We start from the raw sequence: 15,064 nt of genomic DNA on the forward strand, positions 1-15,064 counted from the left end.
GGCATCTGCCCTGGGTTTTAAAGGATGAGTTGGAATTCTCCAGGCTGAGAGGAACAGAGCATTCTGGAAAAGGAAATAGCTTAATACTTGAGACTTGAACTGAGGGAGTATTTCAGGGAGAATGGAGAGGTTGCTGCACACAGGGGCTGGGTGGAGAGCACATCCAAGGAGACTTGGATACTTCCTAAGTCACTGAGCCTTAAATCAGCTGGCCGTGAGGGACCTTGCAAGGATGCTAAGCTATGGTGTGACATGGCCAGATGACTGCATTAGAAAGATCGCGATGGGTGCCAGCTGAAGACAAGGAGAACCCAACCAACCTAGAGGATGGATGAGGACCCACTATGTTTTTGCCAGAGAACATTCAATGTTCGCAGCCTGGAAGACCTTACCAGATGGAGTTGCTTGATGAATTATATATAAAAGACAATGGTAGAAGTTCAAGCAAGATGGTAAAATCATGGTCACCTGGCTTTGTTTCCAGGGAACCTTCTTCACAGCTGACATGTACTCATTGATGTCATGATTCACTTCTCATTCAACATAACCAAATATCTCCTGTGATCCAGGAGCAGGACTTTGCACTGGGCATATGGAGCATCAAACTTGCCCTGCCTGTACTTTTTTTTTAAGAATAATTTTATGTATTTATTTTTGTCTGTGCTGGGTCTTTGTTGCTGTGAGGGCATTTCTCTAGTCGTGGCAAGCTGGGGCTATTCTCTAATTGTGGTGCACAGGCTTCTCATTTCGGTGGCTTCTCTTGTTACGGAGCATGGCTCTAGGCTCTCGGGCTTCAGCAGTTGCATTTCCCAGGCTCTAGAGCACAGGCTCAATTGTTGTGACACAAGGGCTTAGTTGCTCCATGACATGTAGGATCTTCCCATACCAGGGATGGATTCTGTGTCTTCTGCATCAGGTCGACTCTTTACCACTGAACTACCAGGGAAACCCAAGGAGCCTTTGATCTTGAGAAGGAGGCAAAGTCCTAAACAGATAATGATCTTGTTGTTACTTTCGTGAAGAAAGCACGGAGAAAAGATAGCCACTCTAGGCTGAGAAAATCTTCCCAGAGGAGGTGATGTCTGAGCAGACACCTAAAACATGAGAGGGAACTGGCCAGGTGAGAAGCAGGAAGGATGCTCCAGGTGGAGAGGAAGGTACAATTTGGGGGACGCTTCAGGGAGTCACTGTGTCTAAAGTGTGGGCTTCAGTGCAAGGAGGGATAGAAGAAAGGCTCAGCAAAGTAGGTAAGGGATATGTTCTAAATTTCTGTGAAAGAAGCAAAGGGAGAAAGCAGACAATTCAGGTTTATGGTGGAGAGTTCATTTCGCATTTTCCTAAAATTCTGCATCCCCTGCTGCCTGCCTCTGGGCAAGGTAACCACCATGTGACACGGAGAAAATGAGAGCCGCCTTCTTCTTTTTCTTTTTTTTAATACCACACTGATGGATCGATATGTCTGCTTTCCAGTACAGGCTCTCTGTTTTCTTTTCAGTGCGTCTGTTTTACAGTTCAGAATGTGTGACTGGGGCATCTTACTATTCTCCCATTTTGAGCCCCTCCACTTCAAGGCTTGGCTCAACCAAGCAGGACTAGCTTCTCAGGGGAAATTAAATTGATAGACTCTCTCATGCCCTGCAGTTTCACCGGGCATAAATTCCAAGCAGCAAAAAGCAATTCTGTCATTCCCAGAGGAGCTCTCCTGTGGGTGCTGTCAGGGTTGGGCCCAAAACAGGGCCAGTAACTGAGGCAACCAGAGCCTTCAAGAATTTGCACCTCGTGGTGACAACAGATGAGTATTGATTATCCGCCCCTCCAGGCCTAAGGCAGTGTGTAAAATTTTCAATTTATCTCTTTGTCTGAAACCACTTATAGAGGCATACCTAAGACAGGAAGTCAGGGGCATCTGGATCATTTACAGCAGTCTTGGCCTCCCCTCCACACCATGAACAGCATCCCTTCTGAAAATCAAGAGTAGAAACTGGAATCACTGATCTGCTTCAAGTGTTTTTATAAGCTTTTGTCTCTGAACTGCCTGTGCAACTTGTGGTAATCATGGCAAAGAGGGAAAAAAAAACCCACAAGAACCAACCTGCTCATTGTACTTAATTATTCTCTGTCTCTAAGCATCTGGCATAGGGCCAGGCATAGAGGAGCTGATTGTTTTCTTCACTGAGGGTCTTTCTGAATGATGACAAGCTTCATGGATGGGTAGGTGTGTCTAGAGGGTTGAGAGATAAATTGGGTCAATGGATTTTAATTATTTTTAGCCATAAAATCCTTTCTCAAAATAAAGATAAATACTAGGAATTGCTGGATAAGGGAGGAGTGGGAGCCTGAATCACGCAAGCATTGCTCCCCTTCTATAAATGTCTAGTTGATTGATGCTTAAGTCACAAGCACATGGCCATGCGGGCAGCTCCACTGCTGCTCTCTGCCTCCCTACTTCCACTGTTACCCACCTTTCCTCTCTCTCTACTCAAATAAGGCACAAAGAGAAAGTTATCAATGGCAAGAAGTAGACTTCCAACCAGGAAATGTGATGCTTGTCTCCATCTTCCTAGAAATACCACCCTCCTGCAAGGTATGTGTTCTTTGGAACACAGCCGCCCCCTAACTTGGTGTGACTCTGGGTGTGACTGCAACCCTCTTTGCCCCCACTGAGGGGAGAAAGGCTGACAACTTACTCCTCCAACAGTGTTCCTTGAGTCCTTCTGCTCATCCCACACCTACACCCAGTTGTCAGAGCCCCATAAGTTCATCTGAAATGGAGGGAGGTGATGAGGTGGTAGATGTAGTAGCAGAGCTATGAATATTAAAGTAATTTAATTATTATCAATAGTTATTAATATTGACAATATTAATAGCAATTATTAACAGCTTAATTTTCTTAGTATTAATATTAAGCTATTATTATTAAAGTCCCCAAGAGGCAATTGCTTTGCAAATATTTTGACTCACTGCAGAACCTGGGGTGCAGAAATTTGTCCTTTTTTTAAGCCCAGGTTGCTAAGTGGTAAAGAATCTGCCTGCCAATGTCAGAGACACAGATTTGATCCCTGGTCTGGGAAGATCCCCTGGAGGAGGAAATGGCAACCCACTCCAGTATTCCAGCCTGAAAAACCCCATGGACAGAGGAGCCTGATAAGCCACAGTCCATGAGGTCACAAAGAGTCAAACACGACTGAACAATTGACCACACACACACACCTGTCAATTTCTAGACAATAAGAAAAGTCTCATTTATCATCCTGTTATACAATGAACATAGTATTACTGATTGCAGGAATTTTTAAAAGATACATGATACACAGCCCCTGACCTAAGAGAACTTCTAAGTTATTTGAAAGTCAAGACAAACATACGTGCATACATACATACACACACACACACACACACACACACACACAAAATGTTAGCAGGACAAATCTCTAGGCTACGAGTTCTTAGGGAATCCTAGGATCAAGGAATATGCTGTGGCTAAGACGAAAACAAATCCATAGTGGCTGGGTGGTCAGGAAAGGATGGAACTGAAATGGCATTCTGAAGGCCCACTGCCAAGGTGGGTGGTATAGGAAAATGTGAACAGAGTGTGTTCAGGAGGCAGACCTGCCATCTGGCAGCTCCACAAGGATCATCCAGGGGAGTCAAGCACCATCAAGATGGGAAAGTCTCGGTGCCTGACTGTGAGTCTGGACTATCCTCTGGACAGCTGGAGGGTCATATGGGTTCTTGAGCCAAGACAGGACAAGAAGAAGGTATGCAAAAGTGGAGAAGGAGAAAGGCAGCAAGTCCAGTCTTTCCATTAGTTCTATTTATATCAGAGTTAGGGAAGGGATTTCAGCAGAAACGTAAAGATCATCCCTGATGCAAAGTCTGGACAGAACAGCTACCTGGAGCCAGGCCAGAAAACAGGAGACATCACAATACATAAGAAACTGTGCCCACATCTGGACATTTGCAGACACCCAGCATGCACTCGTGGGAGGGGCTGGCCCAGCCTCATGGGCCAGATGGGCCAAACCTCAGCCCAGAAAAAAAACTCCTTTCTTTTTGCACCTAATCCCCCTATTCTTCCTCCTCGGTCCTGTTTTCTACTATGTGCTCTCGTTGACAGATGTCATGGCTCAAAGCAGGTTCTGTTAATCACACCCAGTGTTTTCCTCAGCACTGCCTAGGTATTGGATGCTGGAGCCACGTGGCATGAAACTCTACAGAGCTTCTCAAGGCTGCCAGAGCAATGCAATGACAGAAAAGGGACAGACATGGGGGGCGAGGAATGCAGGGAGAAGGGTGCTGTTGAGAGATCCAGAAACATGGTCCATACAGTTGCTCACAATTCATAAGGTCCACCATTCTCCACTGGATGCTTAAAGTCCTTTCCTCACATGTGATTCTGACTTCCTCCTCCCTAGAGGCTCAGGTGACCAGTAGCTGTGGCCAGTCCTTGGATTCTGGAGTCTCATCCACTTCAGCACAGCTGCCAGCCTCTTAAGAGGTCATAACCAAGACAGTGAGACAGGAGATGATGGCGGCATAGACCTTCGCCTGGAGCTGTCTGGCCATGTAATGGGGGAGGCAGTTTCTCAACTCTCTGGTCCCTGAAATAGGTCTTGGGCATCATGGCAGCCACCAGTTGAGTATGAGGCATGGGTCTTTATTTCCAAGGGCAGATTTGCTCCAAACTAATAGATAAATAAATAATGTCTCCTCATCTTTTGATACAAGGAATTTCTTAATTCCTTGAGTTTGGCTTCTGTTGTCAACCAAAGAGAAGGACAAAGCTGTCACACCACTTAAGTATACTTCTTTAGACTCTTTACGTGTGAAATAATTCATTATGTGTGAAATGACCATAGTTGAAGACTGGGACTTCAACCTGGCTCAAGATCAACTTAAGCTTCTCTGGTTCATTACTATGTCAATAGAAGCTCCTAAATTTCAAATGGACACAGCCATATGTGTAACAAACATTTTCTCGTAAGGATCTTTCACAGCACACATTCCATTATACAAAAAAATGACCCAGGTACCTTTTATAAGGTATATCCCTTGTGGTATAAACCCTCAAGACAAAAGTAAATGCTAAAAAACAAAAATCCAAATTTTAATCTGTTTACGCTACACCATTTTCAGTGATGAAGAGATTGTTAGTTTGAGGTTTTTATGTGTATTGTAGGATAAAGCAAACAAGTATTATGCAGTAATCTAATTCTATTATCTCAAGTATCCTTGAGAACTGGGAAATTCTCAGAGTGGGAGAAAGAGGTATAGGTGTGAGACATAAGAAAGATAGTACTAGTTTAAAGAAGTATCAGTATGAATTCAAGATGTATTTTATTAAAAATAAACAAACAAAACAAAATATTTTCTAATTCTGTTCACTACAAAGACCAAAAGACCTAGAAATATCAAGCTATTTGTAAAAGCAGAGCCTGAGAAAGGAGTCTGGGTTCAGGTAGTTTTTGAGGGGAGGCGATCCCAGAATGCATGAATGAGGCATGCAGGAGAGTAAGACAGACAAAGAGCAAAAGTCAGTCAGATGTATGCTTTCAAGGTCATAGCTGTGGGGCATGAGGGTCTGCATCTATGGAGACCTCGGAGAAGGATACGGAAAGCCTTCGAGAACTGTCCATCTGCCCATGGGAGGACAAGACAACATTTCCCACTCCCAGCCTTCTCTGGATGAGTTGAAAACTCCAGCGATGCTAACTACCCACATTTCAAAAATGTGGAAACACAGAGAGCACACGCTGGAGGAGTGATGGACATTTTTACTATTGGTGAGAGTCTGAGCTCCCCCAGGACTTCTGCTGCAGTGGCAGCTGAAATCACAGGTGGACAAGCAGCTGTGACCCTGGGCGCCAAGAGCTTCTGTGAGAACGCATGTTGTAATATTTACAGATGAAATGCTGTGTGCCTGTGTGTGATTGGCTTCTAGGTATAGGGAAGAGGGACATGAGGCTATAGATGAAACTCATAAATGTTTAAGCTGGGTTAAAAGTACATGTGCTGTGTTCAGTTGTTCAGTCATGTCCAACTCTTTGCAACCCTTTGGACTGTAGCCCTCCAGACTCCTCTGTCCATGGGATTTTTCAGGGAATAATGCTAGAGTGGGTTGCCATTTCCTCTTTCAGGGAATCTTCCTGACCCAGGGATCAAAACCCTGTCTCCTGCATTGGCAGGCAGATTCTTTACCACTGAGTCATCGGAGAAACCCAGAAGAGTACATGAGAGCTTGTTAAACTCTTCTGCCTACTTTTGTTAATGCTTAACATTTGCTACAACAGAAAAAGAAAGAAAAAGAAGGAAGAGAGGGAGGGAGGGAGGCAGGGAGGAAGAGAGGAAAGGAGGAAGGAATATGAGCGTGAACGAATTTTAAAAAGACCAGGGACTTTTTGTAAGTGGCCCAGTGGCTAAGACTCTGTGCTCCCAATGCAGGAGCCCAGGTTCAATTCTTGGTCAGGGAACTAGATATCATATGCTTGAACTAAGACTCACAACAAATAAAAAAATATTTCTTAGAAATAAAAAGAGCAAAGATTGGCAAGTCAGAAATCCTGACTCCATTTGATTGGGCAAGTCAGATAACCTCTGAGGGTCCTGGCATTCTCATCTGAAATAGTAAAAGGAATCTAACTCCTAAAGTAAACATGAAAGTGAAAGTCGCTCAGTTGTGTCCAACACTTTGCGAACCCAGGCTCCTCTATCCATGGCATTCTCCAGGCAAGAATATTGGAGTGGTGTTTCCATTCCCTTCTCTAGAGGATCTTCCCGACCCAGGGATCAAACCTGGGTATCTGTCATGACAGGCAGATTCTTTACTGTCTGAGCCACCAGGGAAGCCCAAAAGTAAATACAGATGTAGTGAAAGTGCACTCAGTTCATCCGGTAATGTCATGCATACAGTAGTTGCTCAATAGATGTTAGCTACTACATTATTATTGTGAAAATGCCATGTCCAGAGAGAGCAGAAAAGGACAAGCAGGCCAATTCTAGTTGACCAGGGAGCACGTCAGGGGCAAAATGAGGGACTTCCCTGGTGGTCCAGAGGCTAAGACTCTGCACTCCCAGTGCAGGGGGTCTGGGTTCAATCTCTGGTCAGTTCAATCAACTTAAAAAAAAAGATCTGCATGTTGCAATGAAGATCAAAGATCCCACGTGCTGTAGCCAAATAAATATAAAAAGTAAAAAACCTTAAAAGAGAGAAATACTCAGAAGAAAAACCCCAGAAAACTTGTGTGTGCCTCTGAGGGGAAAACTTACCACTGAAATACAAGGCCCCAGTTGTGAAGCCCACTGGAAAGATGGGGATGAAAAATGTGGGATGACTCCCTTACCTCCCTTCTCAGAAGGAGACACTACCTGAGCTACCTCACTGAGGGGCTGAAGAAGGGCTCAGCAGTGTCTGGCATGAAGTCCTCTGGAAATGGTGGTCAGTCGTGTTGGGATAATTATTGAGTTGGCGGCTGCTGCTGCTACTGCTAGGAACCACTTTCTCTTCTCTTAACACTGAGACCACCACGAATGATTCCCCTCGAGTTCTTGAATGAGATCACCCCCTCCTCACTGAATGCCTTCCATTCTTAAAGGGTCGACATGAGAACTGGAAAAGGTCAATGAAGAGCCCAGTGAAATATCAAGCGCTACACAAATAAATCTTCTTACTGTGAAAACTTCACCAGCTAATGATGTTCAGGAAATGAAAGACTCAGCTTTCTCATTCTTTGAGAGTTAACCAGAATCTACCTTTTATTTCCATCCTTGTTGAAATCTTTCTAACCTGTATCAGCCCAACTTGCTGCCTACGGAGCAAAATTTAATTTTTGAAGACTTTGATCATATTACGCCTCAGGGTCTTCTTTCTGACCACAGGTAGTTCTGTGCAAGAGGATAAATAACTCAGAAGTCACCTGACCTCCAAACACTCCAAAGGCATTGTTTTGATTAATCAATAATAATTTTCTTTCCGTCAGTTGCTTTCGATGTATGAAAAATCGAGTGCCAGGAAGCAACTTGGCTATTTGAATATTCTAATTAATTAAATTTTACTCCATTTACTGGCTTATACAAATCTGGTGTTAACTTGCTACAAAAACCACTATCAGGCAAGTTTTTCCAGCCATTTTAGAGTTCCAAATGGGTAGAAGTGGTACCTGAATCACATTTATTAACTAAAAATATAGCCCCATTATTGAGTCACTTGGAATATTCTATCTATAATTCATGTAAAAGTTCTTAAATTGGGTCATAGTCTCCTTTAACAAGTTAATAAAAACCAGAGACCTTCAACCCTGAGAAATCTATACATATATATGCCTAAAGCTTATCCATAAACTCCTAGGGGCTTCAGGTACTCCTAGCTAATAACTATTGGTTTAGATTTTCTTTCATTGCCAAATGAGTAAACCCTTCATAAAAGCAGGGGTCTTGGATGAGGTCTATAAGCTTCACATAGAAACCCCTCTTATTGAACTTAGGCTAATTGAATTTTGCAGGCTATTGAATTTTGCCACAAGGTCACACTTTAATTAACTAAAGACAAGATTTTCCTTCCTATAAATAGAACCACATTGGAAAATGCCCATACCTCTTTCCCTAAAAAATCATGACATGACATCCTGGTATCTGTCATCTCTGCCCACACATAGCTACCCTTCCACTCTGGTGAAATCTTCCTGGGGTCTTCTGGATGGAAAGCATTTCACATCAGATTTGATTGGAAGCTTTATAATAGAGAAGAAAACTGACCCTTAGATGAAGAAGCAAGAAAAAAATTAGAGCTTCTGGGAGAGGAAGGATGCTGCAGATACATGGAGTCCCTTCTTTTGCTTTATGAGGGCATTCATCTCTAGCTGGATCTTTGTAAATCCAGAGACTTTATATCTAATTTTAAAAATGGATAAAAAGCACATCTCTTAACTCTTTCAGATGGCCCCTGAACATCTGGGATTTGTGAAACAGATGGGGGGGGGGCGGCTTTAAGGCCAAGTCTCTTTAGCTAAGATGCTACACATAGTCACTTCCCCTTTAGTAACCTATAAACCCATCCAGGTGAAAAAATAGTAAAAGTTTATCATTCTCCTTTGCCCAAACTTAAGTTCTAGATATATGCCAAAGTAGTTGATTGATCTTGAGAAAAGTAAGTAATTCTTCTAAGTTTCAATTTCTTCATTGTTCAGATAGGGATGTAACAAGGAGTTTGTGGGCAGTTTATTAGACTGCATCTGTAAAGTACCCATCACTTTACTAATATTTACTAAATATCTGTAACTGATATTTACTAAATATCTGTAACTGATATTTACTAAATATCAGTTGAGGGGACTTCCCTGATGGTCCAACTGGCTAAGACTGCACACTCCCAATGCAGGGGACTCAGGTTCAGTCTCTGGTGGGGGAACTAGATCCCACATGCCTATAACTAAGAGTTCGCAAGCTGCAAGGATGACTGAAGATCCAGCATACCACAGCTAAGACCAGGAACAGCCAAATAAATAAATAAATATATTTTTTAAAAATATCAGTTGAAGGTAGACAGTGGCCAATTAAAAGGATACACTCTAAACCTAAAGCAACCACTAAAATGACAACAACAAAATATTACAGCCAACCAGTCAATAAAGGAGATTTTTTTAAACAATAATATTTAATTAAACAAAGAGAAGAAACAGAGCAAAAAGATAATGAATAATAAATAGATGGATAAATAGAAAACAAATGGCAAGACAGTATATTTAAACCTAGTCATAATAATAATTACATTAAATGGAAATACACTAAATATCACACTTCAGAGGTAGAGATTGTCAGATTTAATTTTTTAAAAAAGCAAGACCCAACTATACTCTGCCTTCAAGAAATGAACTTCAAATATACATACACAAATAGTTTTTATGGCATAGTAAAAATAGATGGGAGATGATACACCATCAAAAGAAAGCTGATGTATCCTCATTAATATCAGACAAAGTAGATTTTAGAGCAAAGTATACTACCAGGGATAAATAAGGTCATTTCATGATTAAAAGATCAGTTAATCAAGAGTACACTACTATCCTAAACACTTATGAACCTAATAACAGAGCTTCAAAACCTATGAAGCAAAAACTGATAGACTGTAGAATAAAATAAACACATCTACAATTTTAGTTGATATAGTTAAATACAGGGACTTTGTTCAATAGCCTTTCTCAGTAATGGATAGATGTATCAGACAAAATCAGTAAATGTATAGATTTGAACAACACTATCGATTAACCTGACTTAACTGACACAGAATTTTCCACCCAATAACAGCAGAGTACACATTCTTCTTAAGTGTATACGAAACATTTACTAATAAAGACCACATTCTGGATTACAAAAAAGTCTCCATGAACATAAAAGATTTAAGTCCTATCAAGGATGTCCTTTGAAAACAACTGAATTAGAGATTAGAAAATTAATGATCTCTGAAAAACTTCAAATATTCAGAAACTAAAGAACATACTTCTAGATAACCCATAGACTAAATAAGAAATCAAAATAGAAAGTAAAAATTATTGTAAACTGAGGGAAAATAAAACAACACATAAAAATGTGTGGAATACTGCTAAAGCAGTACTTAGGGGGAAGTTTATAGCAAACAATGTTTGAAAAAGAAGAACAAAATAGGAGAAGTAACACCACCTGGCACAGATATATTAAAGACAGGGTAGAACTAGTGTAAAGTGGACAAATATTGGCAATCTTCACTTTTCACAGATTTTGTATTTGCAGATTCACCTCCTTACTAAAATTTTATCAAGGGCCATTAGAAAATGCTTGAAATAAAAGATGTGATTATTATCTTGATTTTGGTGGTAGTTTCACAGATGCATATGCACTGTAAAAACTTATTAAATTCTACACTTTAAATACGTGCAGTTTACTGCATGCCAACAAAACTGTTAAAGAAAAATCGGATACTCACTTAATATTTACACCTGCTTTCTACCATGCTGGACTGACATTTTCACACATCCCCTGAGAGCTTACTAAATTTGTAGATAAATTGAAAACAACGATATAAGCTAAAAATTCCACTGAACAGAGTACAGACTTTTCTGTGATGTTTTAGAGGACATATTGGACTCCATTAGTACCTCCAATCATTAATATGTCTGTGGATTATCATTTTCCTATGGAGCCAGAAGCTTAGGATAAACCAGTGGTGGCTTTGCTTTGAATTTCCTTGTTAATACTCAGATATACGCAGGAGAATCAAAACTCTTCCATTCACAAATAATTAGAGGTATAACAGCTATCAAAATCTTTCATCCTCTGAGCTATGTTTCTTATTGTCAGAGAAAGACATTACAAATAAGTAAGAGGGGAAGACAGAATGAACTTTCTAGTACTTGATTGGTCAGACTCCACTATGAACTCACATGTAGCTTTATATATATTATATATATATATATAAAATATATATTTATATATACACACACATACACAGAGATGGACACACACAGAAACAATTGTGGATATGTATGTACACACTGATGAGCACACATACGTAAGCTTCCTAGCTCTGTCCTTGAGGGAGTCTAGAAGCAGTAACACTCTAAGAGCAACAAGCACACCTGTGCCTGAATCTTCTAGTACCATTCTCCACTAAAAGGAACTGGGGCATCTTGGAGAAATGACTGATTCTAGGGTTGGGACAGATAAAGTACAACATGAGCCTGGGGCATCTTATGGTGCCAGAAATCAAGGAAGTGTTCAAAAAACAAACTAAAAAAGGATGGTAGCATGTCAAAGGAACGTAGGAGCAATTTAATCAACAAGATACAACCAAATATCTATAATAAGAATTATTTACTATTTATACTGAAATGTGAAACTGCCATGTGAAATGTGGGCTGCCACGGACTCTTTGTGAACCCATGGACTGTAGCCCACCAGGCTCCTCTGTTCATGGAATTTTCCAGGCAAGAATACTGGAGTGGGTTGCCATTTCCTACTCCAAGGGGATCTTCCTGACCCAGGGATCGAACCCACATCTTCTGCATTGGCAGGCAGATTCTCTACCACTAACACCACCTGGGAAGCCCTATTATCTCTTAGTTTTGACAAATGAACCCCAGACATGTAAGAAATGAACCCCAGCCATTAGAAAAATCTGGGTGAATGATATGCAGGAATTCTGTGTTATTATTGCACCTTTTCTATAAATCGAAAATGATTGCAAAACAAAAGTTTATTTTAAAAACTTCCATCCTCTATAAATTGGTTAAAAGCTTTCAAGAGTGACAGAAGGTTGTCATCATGAAATTGCTCAACTGGACAAATGGATGCTGAGAACTGATTCTGGCCTGTGGCATTCTGAGTGGGAAATGGCAAATTAGTTATTCTTTTCACCCTTGTCCCAGGAACACCAAAAATTGCATCTGCCCTTGTAGTGGACCTGCCCCTTTAGAGAAGAGAAAAGTCTAGAACAGCTGTGGACTGCCTGTGTTACAATCTATCGTGAGACTGGGTAGCCAGGAGCTGGGTGCCTGGTGGGTCATAGCACAAAGCAATCTGAGCAGCCCAGTCAGTTTGATATTTTAAATGCACTGAGGATTTTAAAAAACAAATCTTAGATGTACAAAAATGTATGTCATCTTTCCCAAGAGGCAGAAATCACACACTTATCCAATTTGCCAAATGACAATTTAGCCATCACACTGTCTGCATCTCAAAACCAATTCAAACAGACACATTGCTCTTCCTAAGAGATGTTAGATGGACATGTCAGCCAGACTGTTTTGCCACTCTCGCTGGGTAAGTTTCTCTGTGTTTTATTTTGTAACATTTTAAGAACAGAGCCTATCTTCAAAGGATGTGAGAGACCCAATCAACTTCAAATTATGCTCTTTGGAAATGTCACCAATCTCGCAGCAGCTCCAAGAATTAATTCATGACAAGCTTTAAAGAATGCCCAGCACTCACCCCTGTAATTCATCACTGTACCCACCAGTGATCTTTTCCCTGACTCCTTTAAATATCTTTTCTTCATCACAGTGACCCACTCTTCATGTAAAAGACCTCAAAGATTCATGAAACATCATTTGATCAAATGAACTCTGCTTAAGTTCTGCAAAAAGAAACCAGCCTGCTCAAGAGTGAATTCCAATTCCTAAAGCCTAGAGCTGAGGAGGTATCCAGGTCCTAGAAGGTCAAGTGTTATAAAATAATGCTTATTGGGACTTCCCTGGTGGTCTAGTGGTTAAGACTCTGTGATCCCAGTGCAAGGGGCACGGGTTCAATCGCTGTTCAGGGAACTAGATCCCACATGCCACAACTAAGAGTCAACACAGCCAAATAAATAAATAGATATAAAAAGGAAAATGCTTACTTTCTACACCCCTGCTGATTCAACCCGGAGAAGGCAATGGCACCCCACTCCAGTACTCTTGCCTGGAAAATCTCATGGACGGAGGAGCCTGGTAGGCTACAGTCCATGGGGTCACTGAGAGTCGGACACGACTGAAGCGACTTAGCAGCAGCAGCAGCAGCTGATTCCACCTGCCTGTCCCCAGATTGCCCCTCCTATCTTCCCCTTTTCCTCTGCTACCAGTTCCAATCCTTTGTTGTGACTTTACTCTTTTGGTGACTAGATGGCTCCATCTTCTGTGCTAACCCACCAGACCAGCCTCTGCACTCAGGGCTACCAGACAAAAAGGAAAAGAAGGAAAACTGAGAAAGTAGGAAGAGACTCTCACCCTTGACTTGGGTTTACTGATCTCTGACCACCAGAAGGGTGTCCAGGAAGATGCTCAGTTCCGGCATTTGGGGGGATTTGCTCTCGTTTTAGGCAAGATGAATGCATTTTATTTACCATGTTGCTTTGTGGCTTCTGATTGAGCACGATATAGGCTTTACCACCGCTGGCATTGATCTGGTTTACAAGAAGCTCATGTCCTCAGCAGACAAGACTGTTGTCTCTCAAGACTGGAGGATGAGGGATGGTGACAAGGTCAGACAGTGCCACAGGAAGAAGTAGAAGGAGAAGAACCTTGCCCTAGACTCCCCAACAAAGCAGGGCAGGTGATGAGAACCTGCTTTCCTGCATCAGGTACTGAGAGCGATGTCCATTCGGGGGCAAGCACAGGTCAAATGCATCTCATATCAAGTCTGGGCAGAGAGTCACCAGAAAGGGTTATAAATCTAAAACAATGTATTAAGGGTATCAGGTAGGGAACAGGGAACAGAGACCAGTATCCAGGGCTGGCTGCACCCAGAAGTCCAGGCAGTCAATTGCCATGGGGATGGTGCAGCAGACAGACCCTAATCAGCACATGTGGTTATTAAGAGCTGTTACTCTAGAGACAGGCTGCAGACTGTCATCCATCTTGATGATTCTGTTTTGGTTAGCGTATCACTCCATGTGTTGTCTTTATACTCTGTGATTTTACTCTGTGACTATCTGGTGATTTTAGCCTGCGAGCTCATCATCTGGGGCAACAACTGCTCTCTCTGGTAATGTACAGAAGGGAAGAACTGAAGTCCTAACCCTCGTCTATGAAGTTAAAGAGAGAGGATATAGAGAGCTCCAAGCACTGGAGAGTTACTGCATCACTACTGGCTGAGTTTCCAAAATTAAGCACTTCCTCTGAACATAGATTCTTTCTTAAACTCAGTAAAGACAAATAGTATGGGGAAAAGGTTTATCCTTGGGCTTTAACCCAATAGTCCAGGGGGCCAAGAGAAGGAGGAAATGAAGGAGAGACTGGTCAAGGGAAGACAGTCAGTTCACAACTTTTCTCCATCTCCTCAACTTAGCAAGACTTTCTGATTGCCTCATCATTAGCCAGTGTTGACAACAGTGGTGTTAATGTCATCAGCTGGTTCCTGTTCAGGATTCCTATTGGCTTCAGTATAATCCTGGAGTGAGGCAAGAGCAAGAGTCGAACTCATAAGCTTTCTTCCAACCTACTCTTCTTTCTGCCTCTAGCTGATGTCTGCCCTGCATCTCTCAATACCCTCCAACCAGCAAAGCAACACACACACACACACACACACAGTATTGTTTGTTAACTCCTTTACTGCTTTTTAT

The 15,064-nt window shown here is 41.7% G+C and overlaps 1 protein-coding gene across 10 annotated transcripts in view; it reads right to left on the reverse strand.

Moving 5' to 3' along the window:
- The window catches only part of LOC145525995 (uncharacterized), a 548,630-nt gene that overhangs the window by 228,356 nt on the left and 305,210 nt on the right, over nucleotides 1–15,064 (reverse strand). For 3 of the 10 annotated variants that reach the window (XR_014068612.1, XR_014068608.1, XR_014068606.1), the window contains one exon: nucleotides 1,884–1,961. The exons of 2 other annotated variants lie outside the window; for them this stretch is intronic. The gene's annotated coding sequence lies outside the window, so the exon portion shown is untranslated. Of the gene's footprint in view, nucleotides 1–1,883; nucleotides 1,962–2,092; nucleotides 2,222–2,687; nucleotides 2,807–7,365; nucleotides 7,607–8,590; nucleotides 8,727–15,064 lie in introns of those variants that run through there. 5 more of the 10 variants (XR_014068577.1, XR_014068601.1, XR_014068638.1 and 2 more) reach the window with 4 other exon arrangements.

This window comes from Giraffa tippelskirchi, chromosome 2 (assembly GCF_054371585.1).
Source record: "Giraffa tippelskirchi isolate mGirTip1 chromosome 2, T2T-mGirTip1v1.2.pri, whole genome shotgun sequence".
NCBI lineage: Eukaryota > Metazoa > Chordata > Mammalia > Artiodactyla > Giraffidae > Giraffa > Giraffa tippelskirchi.